This window comes from Schistocerca gregaria, chromosome 4 (assembly GCF_023897955.1).
Source record: "Schistocerca gregaria isolate iqSchGreg1 chromosome 4, iqSchGreg1.2, whole genome shotgun sequence".
NCBI classification, from domain to species: domain Eukaryota; kingdom Metazoa; phylum Arthropoda; class Insecta; order Orthoptera; family Acrididae; genus Schistocerca; species Schistocerca gregaria.
The window spans coordinates 89083000-89103222 of record NC_064923.1 but is presented as its reverse complement, the minus strand read 5'-3'; the positions used below and the strand labels follow the sequence as shown (position 1 = coordinate 89103222).

The window sequence follows — 20223 nt, the reverse complement described above, 5'->3', positions numbered from 1 at the left end:
TCGTTATGATTCGAAACCAGTAGCGGTACCTTTGAATAAAGGCACTGAAAATAAATTTGAGGCTGGTTGCTGTCTCAACACCATCACCATTTGTCTTCTAATAACAGCCACGATTTCCCACCACGTCATCATATGACAAAATTGAATTAATGAATATAACGTTTCTGATGGGCTATCTGGAGAGGCAATGGTTTACGTCAGTTCTGATTCTGTCCAGCTTGGAGAAATAACGCTCAGTTATATGCGGTAAAATTACAGAACTCTTTAAGGCCTTTCTGTTTACCACCTCATCAATTGGTCTAGAAGAAAAATGCTATTATTAGGTTAATTTGAAATTTTAATGCTAATCTGGCGTAAATTATTGTTGGAAGAGTGGTACTAAGGCACGTACATAATCACTTCTGAAACCATTGACCCCTATAAAACTACGCTTATACCTGGCGTTAACTTCATATCTTCTGATGTAACTATGCTGAGGTGATGCAATGGTTAGCACACTGGACCGGCGTTCGGGAGGGCAATGGTTCAAACCCGGGTCCAGCCATCCTGATTTAGGTTTTCCGCGATTTCCCTAACTCGCTTCAGGCAAATGCCGGGATGGTTCCTTTAAAATGGCACGGTTGACTACCTCCGCGTGCTTCACTAATCTAATGGGGTCTATGAACTCTGTTTGGTCCTTTCCCCAAATCAGCCAACCAACTATGCATTTCCAGATTGTAAGACAGCGATTCACAATGAGAGTAGCGTTCACTATGATCACTAATAAAGCACGTGGCCAGATGCGTCAAACAGCAGGACTATAACAGAACCTATTTCTCGCATGGACAGTTATACGTTGCTTTTCCATGGGTTTGCACATTCAGTGATATTTATGCTTGTGCTACCCATACATAGCCAAAATGTAAACGATGATAACTTTACAACTGGTAGCATTCGTTTCAAAGTAGTTTTTTAAAAAGGAAGAAGTTTAAAAACTTTAAAACACATATAACACTGAACTGCTTCCATAGCGTTCTTGCTATCGCTTACCAATTTGGTTTACCACGTACCATGTCACCACAGAACTAATAGTCCTGTCACGGCATAATCCACGTATAACGTTAATACTGCTGCTGTTGTACCATAACTTCAAAGGCTGGAGACAGTACGTATAATGAAACTATGTTGTTAAATCAATTATGGTATAAAGGACCGTGATGTACCTAAAGTAAGTGGCTTATCGGACGTGAATGTCAGAATTTCGTAATTGTTCAACAAGTAACAGATAAAAGTTTACCTATTCAAACTGTCCAAATAATAAAAATATAACGGTCGCCAGCCTAATTAGGCATAAGAATGTGTAACATTCCTGTTTAAAAAATAGATTTAAGCAACTTCAATGGTTACACACAGCCTATACTTTCCCATGAGAGAGCAATGAACCCAGTCACAAGCATATGTTAACGTTAAGGAGAGTGCTGACAGTTATATCAGAACAAACCTGTTGGCGCATAAGTGCAACACATAAAGACACACACTTTTGCATTCAGGGATTAGTCAAACCAAATAGTTTCAATAACATAACTATTAAAGTTTACTTTAGAATTATAAAATTGGGCAAATGTTTTTCTACCTGACATCAAAATTATATAGAGTTCACTAGCGAACAATTTCTCGCGGTTCTCTGAAGAAAAGAAGTTACCATTTCTATAGGTAAAGCTCTTTCTGTTAATAATTTTCTATCAGTGAGCACAAAAGACAGAATACGGATCCTATTAAACTCCCCCCATGAACCATGGACCTTGCCGTTGGTGGGGAGGCTTGCGTGCCTCAGCGATACAGATGGCCGTACCGTAGGTACAACCACAACGGAGGGGTATCTGTTGAGAGGCCAGACAAACGTGTGGTTCCTGAAGAGGGGCAGCAGCCTTTTCAGTAGTTGCAGGGGCAACAGTCTGGATGATTGACTGATCTGGCCTTGCAACATTAACCAAAACGGCCTTGCTGTGCTGGTACTGCGAACGGCTGAAAGCAAGGGGAAACTACAGCCGTAATTTTTCCCGAGGACATGCAGCTTTACTGTATGATTAAATGATGATGGCATCCTCTTGGGTAAAATATTCCGGAGGTAAAATAGTCCCCCATTCGGATCTCCGGGCGGGGACTACTCAGGAGGATGTCGTTATCAGGAGAAAGAAAACTGGCGTTCTACGGATCGGAGCGTGGAATGTCAGATCCCTTAATCGGGCAGGTAGGTTAGAAAATTTAAAAAGGGAAATGGATAGGTTAAAGTTAGATATAGTGGGAATTAGTGAAGTTCGGTGGCAGGAGGAACAAGACTTCTGGTCAGGTGACTACAGGGTTATAAACACAAAATCAAATAGGGGTAATGCAGGAGTAGGTTTAATAATGAATAGGAAAATAGGAATGCGGGTAAGCTACTACAAACAGCATAGTGAACGCATTATTGTGGCCAAGATAGATACGAAGCCCACACCTACTACAGTAGTACAAGTTTATATGCCAACTAGCTCTGCAGATGATGAAGAAATTGAAGAAATGTACGATGAAATAAAAGAATTTATTCAGATAGTGAAGGGAGACGAAAATTTAATAGTAATGGGTGACTGGAATTCGAGTGTAGGAAAAGGGAGAGAAGGAAACATAGTAGGTGAATATGGATTGGGGCTAAGAAATGAAAGAGGAAGCCTCCTAGTAGAATTTTGCACAGAGCACAACTTAATCATAGCTAACACTTGGTTTAAGAATCATGAAAGAAGGTTGTATACGTGGAAGAACCCTGAAGATACTAAAAGGTATCAGATAGATTATATAATGGTAAGACAGAGATTTAGGAACCAGGTTTTAAGTTGTAAGACATTTCCAGGGGCAGATGTGGACTCTGACCACAATCTATTGGTTATGACCTGTAGATTAAAACTGAAGAAACTGCAAAAATGTGGGAAATTAAGGAGATGGGACCTGGATAAACTGAAAGAACCAGATGTTGTACAGAGTTTCAGAGAGAGCATAAGGGAACAATTGACAGGAATAGGGGAAAGAAATACAGTAGAAGAAGAATGGGTAGCTCTGAGGGATGTAGTAGTGAAGGCAGCAGAGGATAAAGTAGGTACAAAGACGAGGGCTGCTAGAAATCCTTGGGTAACAGAAGAAATATTGAATTTAATTGATGAAAGGAGAAAATATAAAAATGCAGTAAATGAAGCAGGCAAAAAGGAATACAAACGTCTCAAAAATGAGATCGACAGGAAGTGCAAAATGGCTAAACAGGGATGGCTAGAGGACAAATGTAAGGATGTAGAAGCTTATCTCACTAGGGGTAAGATAGATACTGCCTACAGGAAAATTAAAGAGACCTTTGGAGAGAAGAGAACCACGTGTATGAATATCAAGAGCTCAGATGGCAGCCCAGTTCTAAGCAAAGAAGGGAAGGCAGAAAGGTGGAAGGAGTATATAGAAGGCTTATACAAGGGCGATGTACTTGAGGACAATATTATGGAAATAGGATGTAGATGAAGACGAAATGGGAGATACGATACTGCGTGAAGAGTTTGACAGAGCACTGAAAGACCTGAGTCGAAACAAGGCCCCCGGAGTAGACAACATTCCATTAGAACTACTGACGGCCTTGGGAGAGCCAGTCATGACAAGACTCTACCAGCTGGTGAGCAAGATGTATGAGACAGGCGAAATACCCTCAGACTTCAAGAAGAATATAATAATTCCAATCCCAAAGAAAGCAGGTGCTGACAGATGTGAAAATTACCGAACTATCAGTTTAATAAGCCACGGCTGCAAAATACTAACGCGAATTCTTTACAGACGAATGGAAAAACTGGTAGATGCAGACCTCGGGGAGGATCAGTTTGGATTCCGTCGAAATGTTGGAACACGTGAGGCAATACTGACCTTACGACTTATCATAGAAGAAAGATTAAGAAAAGGCAAACCTACGTTTCTAGCATTTGTAGACTTAGAGAAAGCTTTTGACAATGTTGACTGGAATACTCTTTTTCAAATTCTAAAGGTGGCAGGGGTGAAATACAGGGAGCGAAAGGCTATTTATAATTTGTACAGAAACCAGATGGCAGTAATAAGAGTCGAGGGGCATGAAAGGGAAGCAGTGGTTGGGAAAGGAGTGAGACAGGGTTGTAGCCTCTCCCCGATGTTATTCAATCTGTATATTGAGCAAGCAGTAAAGGAAACAAAAGAAAAATTTGGAGTAGGTATTAAAATTCATGGAGACGAAGTAAAAACTTTGAGGTTCGCCGATGACATTGTAATTTTGTCAGAGACGGCAAAGGACTTGGAAGAGCAGTTGAACGGAATGGACAGTGTCTTGAAAGGAGGATATAAGATGAACATTAACAAAAGCAAAACGAGGATAATGGAATGTAGTCAAATTAAATCGGGTGATGCTGAAGGAATTAGATTAGGAAATCAGACACTTAAAGTAGTAAAGGAGTTTTGCTATTTAGGAAGTAAAATAACTGATGATGGTCGAAGTAGAGAGGATATAAAATGTAGACTGGCAATGGCAAGGAAAGCGTTTCTGAAGAAGAGAAATTTGTTAACATCGAATATAGATTTATGTATCAGGAAGTCGTTTCTGAAAGTATTTGTTTGGAGTGTAGCCATGTATGGAAGTGAAACATGGACTATAACTAGTTTGGACAAGAAGAGAATAGAAGCTTTCGAAATGTGGTGCTACAGAAGAATACTGAAGATAAGGTGGATAGATCACGTAACTAATGAGGAGGTATTGAATAGGATTGGGGAGAAGAGAAGTTTGTGGCACAACTTGACTAGAAGAAGGGATCGGTTGGTAGGACATGTTTTGAGGCATCAAGGGATCACAAATTTAGCATTGGAGGGCAGCGTGGAGGGTAAAAATCGTAGAGGGAGACCGAGAGATGAGTACACTAAGCAGATTCAGAAGGATGTAGGTTGCAGTAGGTACTGGGAGATGAAGCAGCTTGCGCAGGATAGAGTAGCATGGAGAGCTGCATCAAACCAGTCTCAGGACTGAAGACAATAACAACAACATATTCTTTAACACACGTAGGGGCCAAGAATTTAGCAAATATGAATATACAACTTTCAACAATGATCGTTTCTAACTTTTACTGCACTGGGACACAAACTGACATAATTATAAGACAATGACTCATCTTTTTACATTTTTCAACAGGCTGCACTATGATAATTTAAGATGCAGAACTGTATAAGCTAAAGTTTTGAGTAAATTTACTTTTGAAGTTGACGGCAAATTGTTTTAATGCCCGTTTGTACTACTTTTAATTTAAATTAAATTATTCACTTTAGGTTTTTGAAAACCCACAAATTTTTAATAAGCACTTTTAATTACAAAATTATTTTCAGCAATCATCATTTACTAAAGGGTTCAAATGGCTCTGAGCACCATGGGACTTAATATCTGTAGTCATCAGTCACCTAGAACTTAGAACTACTTAAACTTAACCAACCTAAGGACATCACACACATCCATGCCCGTGGCAGGATTCGAACCTGCAACCGTAGCGGTCGCGCGGTTCCGGACTGAGCGCCTAGAACCGCACGGCCACCGGGGCCGGCCCATCATTTACTATATCACTCACTTTTGCCACATTAATTTTAACTTTGATCAGTTTCTTCTTACTCGTTTCTGTCACAGATTGTTTAATCTGTGCAAATTCGGTATTATATTCTGTTTGTATTTCGGATGGAACAAAAGAAAACTGGTGCTTTTCATTTATTAAAAAATATTATTAATCTTAGGAAGACAATAACTGATTTTTATATGTTTTTACAATTAACTGTATTGTACGTATGATTACTTCTTGCAGTCAGAACAATATTCTAAGTATAATGTATTTCAATAATAAACACTTGTATTTACTTATTTCTTCAGTACTATATTACCTTTCGGTGACTGATCAGGATAGAATGCGAATTGAATTATTTGCACGAGTCAACTAGTTTCTGGTAACCTGTGACAACGAGTATTTAAAGTGTTTCCTTTTAGTGCTGCAACTGGTATTCTTATATCTTGAGTTTGCCCGTGGAGATTAGCTTTAATCGCTGTGAACAAAGCATCGCGATTTTACGAGGGTGAGTCAAATGAAAACCTTGCATTTGTAATAAAAAATCGAAATTTCGCGCCGTTGTCCTGTAAGTTGGTAAGCGTGCTACAAACAACGTGCAGAATGGCATGTACGTGGCAACATAAAGCAGATGCACACATACCGTCGCAGTATCAGTATAATTGATGGCCGCCCCAGTTGCGACTTAACACCAAGGAAGAACAGTGTTCTGTTATTCGGTTTTTGCGTAGTCAAGGTGTGAAACCCATTGAAATTCATCTACGAATGAAGGTTCAGTATGGTAATGCATGTTTGTCACAGCAGCAAGTCTACGAATGGAGTAGGAAGTTCGCAAATTGTGTGACTTCAGTGGAAGATGCTCTTCGTGCAGGTAAGGACAACGAGTTGTGACTCCACAGAACATTGCAGCAGTTCAAGCCATAGTGAAGAAAAACCGCGGAGTGACACTGAATGACATTGCAACATGTTTACAGATTAGTCATGGGTCAGCACACCACACTGTGCAGGATGTGCTATGTGCTCCAGTTTCACGAAGTGTCTACAAGATGGCAGCCACGGCAGCTGACTCCTGAAATGGGAGAACGACGTGTTGATGCTTGTGAAGAACTTCTGCGCTTTGAACTAGAAGGTGATGGCTTCCTTGCAAGAATCTTTACTGGGGACACGGACTATCAAAAGAATTTTTTTTAAAGCAATTTATGCACTTTGTAGGTGCTGGAGGACTTGAATTGACCGTGGTGGAGATTAAGTTGAAAAGTTATACAGCTTTGTACCACTTCTAGATAATAAATAATATTTAAAGAAATATTTAAGGTTTTAATTTGACGCACCGTCGTATTTCTGCCGCAGATTGTCGACCGCCGTTCTCTTAGATGCATTTCACATCACGAGATTATGGTCAGGTTAGGAGAGGAATCTGAATTCAGGGCTACGAAGGGCGTCGTCTGCCACAGTTCAGTCATCTGTCACTTAAAAATCAGTTGTCGATAGAGTGTCTCGCCTTCCAGTCGTACCTCGCGGCTGCCGCTTCCAACCTTGCTCCCCATTACACATTAACAGCATTTGTGAATTGACCCTCCGTGTTTGTGACTCGCCAGTAACCGAGCGGTAGCGGGCACCCGATGCGGCAACACTGTAGTGACAGGTGACAGGCGTCAACTGCCCAGTAATTTTAATCGGACTACATTTCCGACAACGCTAGAAGCAAGCAAGTTGGTAAGTAGATAGGTAGGTAGGTAGGTAGGTAGGTAGGTAGGTAGGTTGGAACAATACGACTTTTGGCTGCCTTGGGCGCACAGTGGATGGCGACACCGCAGTGCTGGCGGCTAGCGCCACACGCTCACTTTATTCTTCTGCAGATCAATCATCAGGAGCGACTGGTGGCGGCTGCCAATACGAGTTTGCTGCGGGGGGTGACTGCCCTGCCCTGGTACACTTCCAAACGTGTGGTCACTCGTCAGTGCGGCGACACAAGGTCTTAGTTTCCTTCAATGTACAATAATTATCGTTAACTCCGAGAACACTGCACGCTGCCAAAGCCGTTACATCCTATGCGAAATCCAAATTAAGACGATACGAGATGCAGTAGAGCGGATCGAGGCACACTGGCCATAGGATCACGATGGCCAGTTGGTTTTATTTCGTTAAACCACCGTTAAAACACGCAACTCGCAACACGCAAATCCGAAGAAATTCTGGTCGTATGTAAAGTACACAAGCGGCCAGACGGAGTCAATACCATCGCTGCGCAGTGCCGATGGTATTGTTAACGACGACTGTGCCGCTAAAGCGGAGCTATTGAATGCAGTTTTCCAAAATTCCTTCACTAGGAAAGACGAATGGAATATTCCAGAATTTGAATCACGAACAGCTGCTAGCACGAGTTTCTTAGAAGTAGATACCTTAGGGGTTGCGAAGCAACTCAAATATCTTGATATGGGCAAGTCTTCAGGTCCAGATTGTATACAGATTAGGTTCCTTTCAGATTACGCTGATACAATAGCTCCCTACTTAGCACTCATATACAACCGCTCGCTCACCGATAGATCTGTACCTACAGATTGGAAAATTGCGCAGGTCGCACCAATGTTTAAGAAGGGTAGTAGGAGTAAATCCATCGAACTACAGACCTATATCATTGACGTCGGTTTGCAGTAGAGTTTTAGAGCATATATTGTATTCAAACATTATGAATCACCTCGAAGGGAAAGATCTATGTATACGTAATAAGCATGGTTTCAGAAGACATCGTTCTTGTGCAACGCAGCTAGCTCTTTACTCGAACAAAGTTATAGCCGCTATCGACAGGGGATCTCAGGTTGATTCCGTATTTGTTGATTTCCTGAAAGCTTTTGACACCGTTCCTCACAAGCGACTTCTAATCAAGCTGCGGGCCGATGGGGTATCGTCTCAGTTGTGCGACTGAATTCGTGATTTCCTGTCAGGAAGGTCGCAGTTCGTAGTGAGACGGCAAATCATCGAGTAAAACTGAAGTGATATCAGGTGTTCCCCAGGGAAGCGTCCTGGGACCTCTGCTGTTCCTGATCTGTATAAATGACCTGGGTGACAATCTGAGCTGTTCTCTTAGGTTGTTCGCAGATGATGCTGAATTTACCGACTAGTAAGGTCATCCGAAGACCAGTATCAGTTGCAAAGCGATTTAGAAAAGATTGCTGTATGGTGTGGCAGTTGACGATAAATAACGGAAAGTGAGAGGTGATCCACCTGAGTTCCAACAGAAATCCGTTGGAATTCGATTACTCGATAAATAATACAATTCTCAAGGCTGTCAATTCAACTAAGTACCTGGGTATTAAAATTACGAACAACTTCAGTTGCAAAGACCACATAGATAATATTGTGGGGAAAGCGAGCCAAAGGTTGCGTTTCATTGGCAAGACACTTAGAAGATGCAACAAGTCCACTAAAGATACAGCTTACACTACACTCGTTCGTCCTCTGTTAGAATATTGCTGCGCGGTGTGGGATCCTTACCAGGTGGGATTGACGGAGGACATCGAAAGGGTGCAGAAAAAGGGCAGCTCGTTTTATATTATCACGTAATAGGGGAGAGAGTGTGGCAGATATGATAAGCGAATTGGGATGGAAGTCATTAAAGCAAAGACGTTTTTCGTCGAGGCGAGATCTATATACAAAATTTCAGTCACCAACTTTCTCTTCCGAATGCGAAAATACACTCCTGGAAATGGAAAAAAGAACACATTGACACCGGTGTGTCAGACCCACCATACTTGCTCCGGACACTGCGAGAGGGCTGTACAAGCAATGATCACACGCACGGCACAGCGGACACACCAGGAACCGCGGTGTTGGCCGTCGAATGGCGCTAGCTGCGCAGCATTTGTGCACTGCCGCCGTCAGTGTCAGCCAGTTTGCCGTGGCATACGGAGCTCCATCGCAGTTTTTAACACTGGTAGCATGCCGCGACAGCGTGGACGTGAACCGTATGTGCAGTTGACGGACTTTGAGCGAGGGCGTATAGTGGGCATGCGGGAGGCCGGGTGGACGTACCGCCGAATTGCTCAACACGTGGGGCGTGAGGTCTCCACAGTACATCGATGTTGTCGCCCGTGGTCGGCGGAAGGTGCACGTGCCCGTCGACCTGGGACCGGACCGCAGCGACGCACGGATGCACGCCAAGACCGTAGGATCCTACGCAGTGCCGTAGGGGACCGCACCGCCACTTCCCAGCAAATTAGGGACACTGTTGCTCCTGGGGTATCGGCGAGGACCATTCGCAACCGTCTCCATGAAGCTGGGCTACGGTCCCGCACACCGTCAGGCCGTCTTCCGCTCACGCCCCAACATCGTGCAGCGCGCCTCCAGTGGTGTCGCGACAGGCGTGAATGGAGGGACGAATGGAGACGTGTCGTCTTCAGCGATGAGAGTCGTTTCTGCCTTGGTGCCAATGATGGTCGTATGCGTGTTTGGCGCCGTGCAGGTGAGCGCCACAATCAGGAATGCATACGACCGAGGCACACAGGGCCAACACCCGGCATCGTGGTGTGGGGAGCGATCTCCTACACTGGCCGTACATCTCTGGTGATCGTCGAGGGGACACTGAATAGTGCACGGTACATCCAAACCGTCATCGAACCCATCGTTCTACCATTCCTAGACCGGCAAGGGAACTTGCTCTTCCAACAGGACAATGCACGTCCGCATGTATCCCGTGCCACCCAACGTGCTCTAGAAGGTGTAAGTCAACTACCCTGGCCAGCAAGATCTCCGGATCTGTCCCCCATTGAGCATGTTTGGGACTGGATGAAGCGTCGTCTCACGCGGTCTGCACGTCCAGCACGAACGCTGGTCCAACTGAGGCGCCAGGTGGAAATGGCATGGCAAGCCGTTCCACAGGACTACATCCAGCATCTCTACGATCGTCTCCATGGGAGAATAGCAGCCTGCATTGCTGCGAAAGGTGGATATACACTGTACTAGTGCCGACATTGTGCATGCTCTGTTGCCTGTGTCTATGTGCCTGTGGTTCTGTCAGTGTGATCATGTGATGTATCTGACCCCAGGAATGTGTCAATAAAGTTTCCCCTTCCTGGGACAATGAATTCACGGTGTTCTTATTTCAATTTCCAGGAGTGTATTTTGTTGAGCCCAACCTACATAGGTAGGAACGATCATCAAAATAAAATAAGAGAAATCAGAGCTCGAACAGAAAGGTTTAGGTGTTCGTTTTTCCTGCGCGCTGATCTGGAGTGGAATAGTAGGTAGTATGATTGTGGTTCGATGAACCCTCTGCCAAGCACTTAAATGTGAAGTGCAGAGTAATCATGTAGATGTAGATGAAGGTTGCCGCGAACAATTTCGTCGTCTTTCTACAAATGCACCGGTGCATTTACATCATCGACCGAGAAAGGGCACGTATTTTATGGTTCTTTTCAAAATGAAAGTAATTTTTGCTTGCTTATGACTTTAGTCTTGTGTTCCAAGACAATGCTCTTACTAAACGGGTAATCACGACGACTGAAGTCGTTAAATTAAGGATTTCCTTGATAGCGTATACGGTGATACATGAAAGTTTTCGTAAACGAGCTAAAATAATTCCAATATTGCAAGCTTACTAAGTAATAAGTACAAGGTAACTTTACATAAGGAAGTTGTGTTCTGGATTGTTTTTAAAGACGTAACGTCCATGTGATGCTTGTTGCTTTCTCTTTTTTCTTCCAAAACCCATAACTTGTATTCAGTTATTCAAGTTAAATGATTGTAATCTAAATTTGAAATTATTGCTAGTGGGACATTGAAGTACATGTATTTTTAAGTATCAAATCCACTTATATCTTCGCACGTAGCCCTCTAATGACCCAGTTCCTAATGGGACGCTAAACCCCTGAATGTAGGTGCGTTTTTACTTGCTGTTGTTCTGCTGTTTGTTTTTAGGATGATTCGAAACTTTAAAATGATGGCTGAACCAGGCAATGATTCTGAATCAACTATGGGATTCCGAGCAGTATAACGACGGAAAAGAGAAATATTGGTGAGCGAAGAAAAAAGAAAAGGTAGCAGCGTCAAGCTAATTCACGTTATAAAACCCCTCAAAGCACAGACAGGAAGTCGATTCTTCAACGTGAAGTTGAGTTTGAGGATACCCTGTGTCTTAGATTTCTCACAGCAGTCCAGGTGATGAACGGATTCAATGCACAAGTTGGCGGTGGGCACATCTGTTGTGTTAAAAATAAAGTGAAACAACTTTAGTAAATGTTTGTACTGAGAAAATCCAATCGGGCATTCAGAGGAATGACCGCTAAATTTATTTGCATACTTGAGATAAAATGATAACCTAATTTGTAACTTTTTTCACATATATTTAATAATTTATATTAAAATATACTGTGGATATTAAAGTCGATATACTTTCAGGTAATAAATAGTGTCACAAGTAAACGATTTGATAATATGGACCAACTTGCCCCCACTGCTAGGCCAACTTGCCTCGTGCGTGGAGTAGGATGGCCAGGCTGTTTTACTGCACTGAATATTGTATTATGAATAGACAGACAGTGAGAATCTAATTGCTCGGTTGCAAAGGTGCTGAAACAATGAGACAATGTTTCCACATAAAAATATCAATGGGGACATTTAAAATAAAAGATGGAAAAAATGAAGGGAGAGAGTGGACCAACCAATCCATTTCCCATACATTGCCCGCAATGGCGAGCGTTTATCAGAGACAATTTTACCTTTCGGAGTGCCACAGGAATGTTTGGTGAGGCCGTCCATGTTCTCTGCGACCTGACCGTCGTTGATTGGCTGCAGGAGAATACAGGATGACTTAGAATTTATACACTCCTGGAAATGGAAAAAAGAACACATTGACACCGGTGTGTCAGACCCACCATACTTGCTCCGGACACTGCGAGAGGGCTGTACAAGCAATGATCACACGCACGGTACAGCGGACACACCAGGAACCGCGGTGTTGGCCGTCGAATGGCGCTAGCTGCGCAGCATTTGTCCACCGCCGCCGTCAGTGTCAACCAGTTTGCCGTGGCATACGGAGCTCCATCGCAGTCTTTAACACTGGTAGCATGCCGCGACAGCGTGGACGTGAACCGTACATGCAGTTGACGGACTTTGAGCGAGGGCGTATAGTGGGCATGCGGGAGGCCGGGTGGACGTACCGCCGAATTGCTCAACACGTGGGGCGTGAGGTCTCCACAGTACATCGATGTTGTCGCCAGTGGTCGGCGGAAGGTGCACGTGCCCGTCGACCTCCGACCGGACCGCAGCGACGCACGGATGCACGCCAAGACCTTAGGATCCTACGCAGTGCCGTAGGGGACGCACCGCCACTTCCCAGCAAATTAGGGACACTGTTGCTCCTGGGGTATCGGCGAAGACCATTCGCAACCGTCTCCATGAAGCTGGGCTACGGTCCCGCACACCGTTAGGCCGTCTTCCGCTCACGCCCCAACATCGTGCAGCCCGCCTCCAGTGGTGTCGCGACAGGCGTGAATGGAGGGACGAATGGAGACGTGTCGTCTTCAGCGATGAGAGTCGCTTCTGCCTTGGTGCCAATGATGGTCGTATGCGTGTTTGGCGCCGGGCAGGTGAGCGCCACCATCAGGACTGCATACGACCGAGGCACACAGGGCCAACACCCGGCATCATGGTGTGGGGAGCGATCTCCTACACTGGCCGTACACCTCTGGTGATCGTCGAGGGGACACTGAATAGTGCACGGTACATCCAAACCGTCATCGAAGCCATCGTTCTACCATTCCTAGACCGGCAAGGGAACTTGCTGTTCCAACAGGACAATGCACGTCCGCATGTATCCCGTGCCACCCAACGTGCTCTAGAAGGTGTAAGTCAACTACCCTGGCCAGCAAGATCTCCGAATCTGTCCCCCATTGAGCATGTTTGGGACTGGATGAAGCGTCGTCTTACGCGGTCTGCACGTCCAGCACAAACGCTGGTCCAACTGAGGCGCCAGGTGGAAGTGGCATGGCAAGCCGTTCCACAGGACTACATCCAGCATCTCTACGATCGTCTCCATGGGAGAATAGCAGCCTGCATTGCTGCGAAAGGTGGATATACACTGTACTAGTGCCGACATTGTGCATTCTCTGTTGCCTGTGTCTATGTGCCTGTGGTTCTGTCAGTGTGATCATGTGATGTATCTGACCCCAGGAATATGTCAATAAAGTTTCCCCTTCCTGGGACAATGAATTCACGGTGTTCTTATTTCAATTTCCAGGAGTGTAGTTGGTGTTATAAATGCTAGATTGCTCTGACTGCAGGAACGCGCAAGTTAACGTAGATAAGTAGGAGAAACGAAACTTATGTTCGAATACTGCATTAGTCGTGTTTTCAGCAACGTTAATTGTCAGAATTGTACCAGCCAAGGTGAAATATTCCAAAGTTTTTGAAGCACACTAGTCGCGAGGTAAGAGCATATGTGTCGCACTGCCGTACACAAGCTGCGATAAGCGTCCGTGCTGCAGCTGTCGGCGGCGTTCTTTGCATTTATTAACAGAGAGTGAACATGTTGGAACATGGTATTTACTAGTCGTGTTTGCGCACCTCATTCAGATGCTGAGCAATTTCAATCTTTGACGAACGTTCTATGTTATTGGTCATGTAAAAGCATGTCCTGCTGTAACGAGTCGCTTCGCCATGATTAAAGGCGTTGGGGATGGCCCTGTAACTGAAACCGATCATCGTGTGAATGACAGGCGCAAACAAGCAGTAAAATATTCTCGAGTTTCTCGCAGCTGCAATACGCAACGAGTGCGTGACGATTCGGAACGTATGTGCTCTCCAGCCAACTCTTTCGACGAAAGTCACACCGCGAAAACCTTCATTTGCATAACATGCATGTAGGTTTTGGCTCGTAACCGTGATCTGCGTCCCTAATTATGCATTCAAAATAACGAATCGACATTGCGTCGACATTACATTTGTGCTATATGATATACTGGAATCGTATTTGAAGTACTGCCCGCAATTTTGCTATAAAAGAGTGACAAACTTTGAGTAGAGTCATTCCACGCAGCGACAAAGCACACTGAAGATTAGATTTGATCGGTAATAGCACGCCTCTTCCATTTACATTACGTAAAGTAGAGCGCAGTTGCCTATATTGTCACGGCACCTAATCTGCGCAGCTGCAATAAAATTCGTAGCTCTTTTATATCCGACATTTAGTGAAGCCAGCGTACCTACGTGATTCTGGGAGCCATTTTCGTCAGCTATGAGCTCCACGTGTTGAGGAACACGTCATCTGAAGACAATGTTGATTTTGCTGTAATTTTCATCCTAATTTTCGTGGACGTGGCGAAGAGAAATGCTGTTATAAGGTAAGTGGAAACTTCTATTTTAGTGAACCGCTGTAAGTTTCCTATATTCTACCGCTTCAATTTAAGAAAATTTCTGGGATAGTGAACATTAAAAATACGTTTATCATTATTAGTCCAACGAAATGTCTGAAAGTGATGTGAATTTTTGATGCGTTCTTTGTAGTAAGTTACTTATTACATAATTTGTATTACAGCATGGCAACAGAAAGCTGTTATGGAAAGGGGAGACCATATGAACTGCATCAAAATGGGTATCATGGATTAAATGGAATAGCATACACAGACTATACAATGTGCCTAAGCTAACAATTAAGACACATGCTGAAAATAAAAACAAAACTGCAATTGGTGGTATAAAAATATATGTCCCCAGTGAAGTTTAGCCAAACGAAGATGAGCGTATTGGAAGAGCATATTCTTACATTTGAAAATACAAAGCTCGGTTTAAGCACGTCGAACATAAGAAAACTCGACTTCGACATTGCTGAAAGTAACGCATTGCGCCATGTTGTGAATGTAGTGGACGCTACTGCAAGCAAAAAGTGAGATGAAGCGGTCTACCCAAGAAACATACTCAAATCCGAGAGAACTGAAGAAACCTAAAAGCAAAACGTGAAGTCCTAGTTGAAAAGCCTGTGCTCTGACTACTAGAAAAGAGAGAGAGAGAGAGAGAGAGAGACTGCGGGGAAACCTCCAGAAAAAAAGCCCTTCGCAAAACAGGGATGGTACTGCGAGTTGTGCGAGGTAGGCCGAATGGAAGAAATGATTAGACGTGTGAAACGTAAATTTTAGATTCATACAAAGCGTGCAGAGATGGAGAAAAGTGTGAAAATGTTGTATTGCAAATGCCTAGAAATGAGGACGTAAGAAAAGAAATACAGATAATGTTCTTAAACTCAGACCGGTACATAGCTACAAGATCGGATATGTAGTTTGTAAAGATGGTACCATTTATGCACACATTGCTACCAAATTAGGAAACGAGACTGCTAATTTTTACCACTTCCAGTTGTTTGGTAAATTAAGTGTAGCGTGTATATTTTTGTCAAAATTTCCATTCTTCGAGTCATATGAAAAACAACATATTGCAATTGACGATGGCATTATTTAAATAATTTTTATCTTACTGTTTAGGATACGATAAATGTAGTGCAATTTAGGCATCTCCTAAGTGTGTGGCGCTTACTAATGAAGCAAACGGAGGAACATTTGTTGGCACGCATCCTTAGGAACGTGATGGTCGACCATTCGTATTGTTGAGAGCAGAATCCACCGCAGAGAGTTATTTGCCAGAAGAACGTACCAAGTGCTTTTACCCGACTTAACTGTCTTGTCGACAAAGTGAAATTACTGACAGGTGCTGCAGCTTTCAAAGTTTTAGGACCATGGGAGAAACCGCAAAAGAACAGAAGTTGTTGACGCAGAAAGATGCTGGAAGTAGGCGGATAAAAAATGAGAAGGGTGTCCCAGAATCTACGATAGGAATATGTGGAAACATTACCTACATGAAATAATGATAGAAGATGCGTTAAAACGTCAGGGAATAACTTGTAATAGCACTAAAGGAACAAAATTTCCATGAAGATGGAAAGTGTAGAATAAATGATTGGGGACATTGGATGTAAGTGAATCTGTGTGTTGAACGGACGGGAAGGTGGCGGCCGTAGCAGATACGAGAGAAGAGAGCTGGCGCCGCTGTCCTTCCCCCCTCCCCCCTCCCCCCACCCCCCGTCATCTGCCCACCCACACAAGGCCACTTTCCTCGGCCTTCCCCTCCCATAGGCCGCTTTGTCGTCCACATTGTCACTTCGACATTTTGCCCAGGGCGACGACTTCGCAAACCCGATGTCAGTTAACGCAGTTATAAATGATCATCTTCAAATTTTTCTTTCTTATAAATTATTTCACTCTACACGTTTTACATATTGAGTAACGGTTTATTTTGCCAAAATATTGGCTGCATAATATTGGGATATGTTGGTCTAATTTTCCTTTAACGATGTGTTTATGGGTCAGGCATCAACCTGAAATAAACAAATTAGATTTACTAATATAAAAGGAACAGAGACCAATAAACCGATAGTGCCCTATATTAGGCTGCAGTGGAACAAAATATTAGAATTTATTGAAGATAATGTGGCGTATGAAAAAATGCAAGATCATCTCCATCGACCGAAGCACCAACAGTTCCAAGCGATGATGCCGCCTCTCTCTCTCACCCACTCACCCTTTCGTTTGCTGCCGAATAGTAGTATTGTCAACTGGGAGAAGCTTTAGTTGTTTACATATCTGCGGTAGCGAAAGTAGACATTTTGGTTCGAGGTCCCACAAATAAATGGTTTAAAGGAAGTCAGTTTTCTATGATTACTGTTCTTTCATTACGAAAAAAATATTTCATTTCATTATTTGGCAGCTGAATTTCTATCCCTTGGGCTTCAAGCGACAATACTTAAGGTAACATACTGTTATGTCTTATGTACGCTGGTATGGTCTGACAACCCGTAAAAAGAGTTGCACTGTTTCCATTTTAATAGAATTGTGTTTGGTCCCTTGTTTGTTCGGTACGGAGTTTGCAATTGATTTTAAAATAACTTCCCGACGATCTAGACTTCCAAACGCCTTGACATTGCAATATTAAGTTTCTTAAGTGTCTGGTGTGTGGGGGAAGGTGTTCTGTGTACCAATGCTGTTTCCACCTTTTGCTGTTCTAACTTCAAATATTTCGTGGTAAGAGCTGTGAGCTCGATCTCCTGTAATTTTTACCTTCGGGGACTTTTCGGGAGAATCGTGGGAAGCAGCACTGTGTTTGTTAGAACAAGTGAAGAAAAAATTCTGAAATTTACCACATCAGTGTTGCAATCTCATCGAAATCTTTGAAAAAATTTACACACCTCTACAATGCGGGAAATAATTATTAAATGACGTACTTTTCAAATAACGCGTTTTTAAAGCCGACTAGAAAATGTAAAATAATTATTCCTAACTCCATACTGATATTCCCGAAAATATGTACGTGTGAATTTTTAATAGCTATGAGAAAGTTTGCAGAATTAAAAACATGGAGCGCATGCTATAGATAATAGTAAAGAAGTGAACTATCCAAGCATCAATTACATATTGCATGCGCCCCACTCTTCTCGTTATAAATTCTGCAAGCATTACCATAGCTACTAAAAAATTACAATATTTTTTTTCAGAATTATCTGAATGGAGTTAGGAATCTGTACAGGACTATGAGAAATTTTATACTGTTTGGTACGTTTTAAAAACGTGTTATATTAGTTTTCCATTTAAATAATTACTTAGATACTCACTTCATTACTCTGGCAGTCCTGCCACTAGCTCTTAAGCCTTTGCGAATTTCTTGTAAGGGGTCTGTTCCTTTTGCTCACAGCAGTGTGAATATTCACTTGCTGTAAGCATAACAATTTCTATTGTGATGTACCTTCATAATGTTGCAGGCGGTGAAATAAGTTAACTTAGAAGGAAAAGGAGTTCCCTTAAAGAATTTACGGTGGCTGTGAATCGGTACAGAAAAAATAACTACTTACAAACAACACAGCGTATTTCGAGCTGCTTCAGTTGTAAGCAGATCCCCTATACATTTTGAGTGCTTTTGTCGGAGAAAGCGTTGTCTGAAGTGTTTCGAACAATAGATCACTCTTCGTCCTCAGGTAGCAACAGTCACGCGAGACAGACGTAGGCTGTATTTACCGTGTTGCTGGCGTGTCGCGCAGCGCTGGCGGCGCGCGGCAGCTGCTGGACAGCTGGTGGCGCGGAGGAGGAGCAGAGGACGCGAAGCACCAGCCGGGACTGCGCCAGTGGCCGTGGGCGAGGCTGTGCTAGTGGCCGGCGCCGCGGCTGGACCACGACTGGCGCTCGCGCTGGCGCTCCCTCTGGCGCTCCTGCTGGCGCCACCGCGGCCGGGCATGCGCTGCGCCATGCCCCTGCCGTCGCAGCAGCGTAGGCCTCCCACCGCTCTTCCGTACCGTCGTAGCGCCGTAGGCCGCCCACCGCTCCTCCGTACCGTCGCAGCACCGTAGGCCGCACACAGCTCTACGGTATCGTCGCAGCACCGTAGGCCGTCTACTGTCCCCCCGTAATGTGGCAGCACCGTCGTCCGTCGGCGCGCGGGGCGACTTCGCTAACGTTGACGTGGCGCTCTACGAGTTTTGTGACGTCACAAAGGAGCTATTTCGTCACGTCAAACATGAAAAGTTGTGCGTTATTTCGGCCACGTGTTATGCAAATTAGGACCAACACTCTCTACGTCACAAGCAGTAAGCTTCAGGCCCGCAGAAAGCAAGGCGCCATACTGGACTTGTCCCTTTTCAGTGGAAACTCATATTTGGTGGGTTCTACACTGAAGAGCCCTAACATCGTTAATGGCCCCCCGAGCACGCAGAAGTACCGCAACACGACGTGGCATGGACTCGACTGAAGTAATGCAGGAAGGAACTGACACCATGAATCCTGCAGGGCTGTCCATAAATCCATAAGAGTACGAGGGGGTGGAGATATCTTCTGAACACGTTGCAAGGCATCCCAGATATGCTCAATAATGTTTACGTCTGTGGAGTTTGGTGGCCAGCGGAGGTGGTTATGAGAATGTTCCTGAAACCACTCTGGAGTAATTGTGCATGTGTGGGATGTTGCATTGCCCTGCTGGAATTGCCCAATTCCGTAGGAATGCACACTGGACATTGATTGAACCTCTCAGTCTTATCTAGACTTCTCAGGGGTCTCATATCACTCCAACTGCTCACGCCCCACACCATTACAGAGACTCCATCTTGAACAGTCCTCTGTTGACATGCAGGGTCCATGGATTCATTTGGAACGAGACTCGTCCGACGGGGCAACATGTTTCTACTTATCAACAGTCCAATGTCGGTGCTGGCGTAAACGTTTGCGTCGTATAGTCATCAAGGTTACACAAGTGGATCTTCTGCTCCGAAAGCCCATATCGATGACTTTTCTTTGAATGATTGACACGATGACACTGCCGGCCGGTGTGGCCGAGCGATTCTAGGCGCATCAGTCTGAAACCGCGCGACCACTACGGTCGCAAGTTCGAATCCTGCCTTGGGCATGGATGTGTGTGATATCCATAGGTTAATTAGGTTTAAGTAGCTCTAAGTTCTAGGGGACTGATGACCACAGATGTTAAGTCCCATAGTCCTCAGAGCCATTTGAACGATTACACTTGCTGATGGTTGAGCACTGGACTCTTGAGAAATATGTGGAAGGGTTGCACTTTTGTCAATCTGAACGATTCTCTT

General features: G+C 44.0%; 1 protein-coding gene across 5 annotated transcripts in view; it reads right to left on the bottom strand.

The window, feature by feature from the left end:
• The window catches only part of LOC126266656 (adipokinetic hormone/corazonin-related peptide receptor variant I-like), a 1027110-nt gene extending 1008233 nt beyond the window's left edge, over positions 1-18877 (bottom strand). For 2 of the 5 annotated variants that reach the window (XM_049971059.1, XM_049971062.1), the window contains exon 1: positions 18656-18821. The gene's annotated coding sequence lies outside the window, so the exon portion shown is untranslated. Of the gene's footprint in view, positions 1-18492 lie in introns of all 5 variants that reach the window. The other 3 variants (XM_049971065.1, XM_049971057.1, XM_049971056.1) reach the window with 3 other exon arrangements.
• Between the last annotated feature and the right edge of the window lie 1346 nt (positions 18878-20223).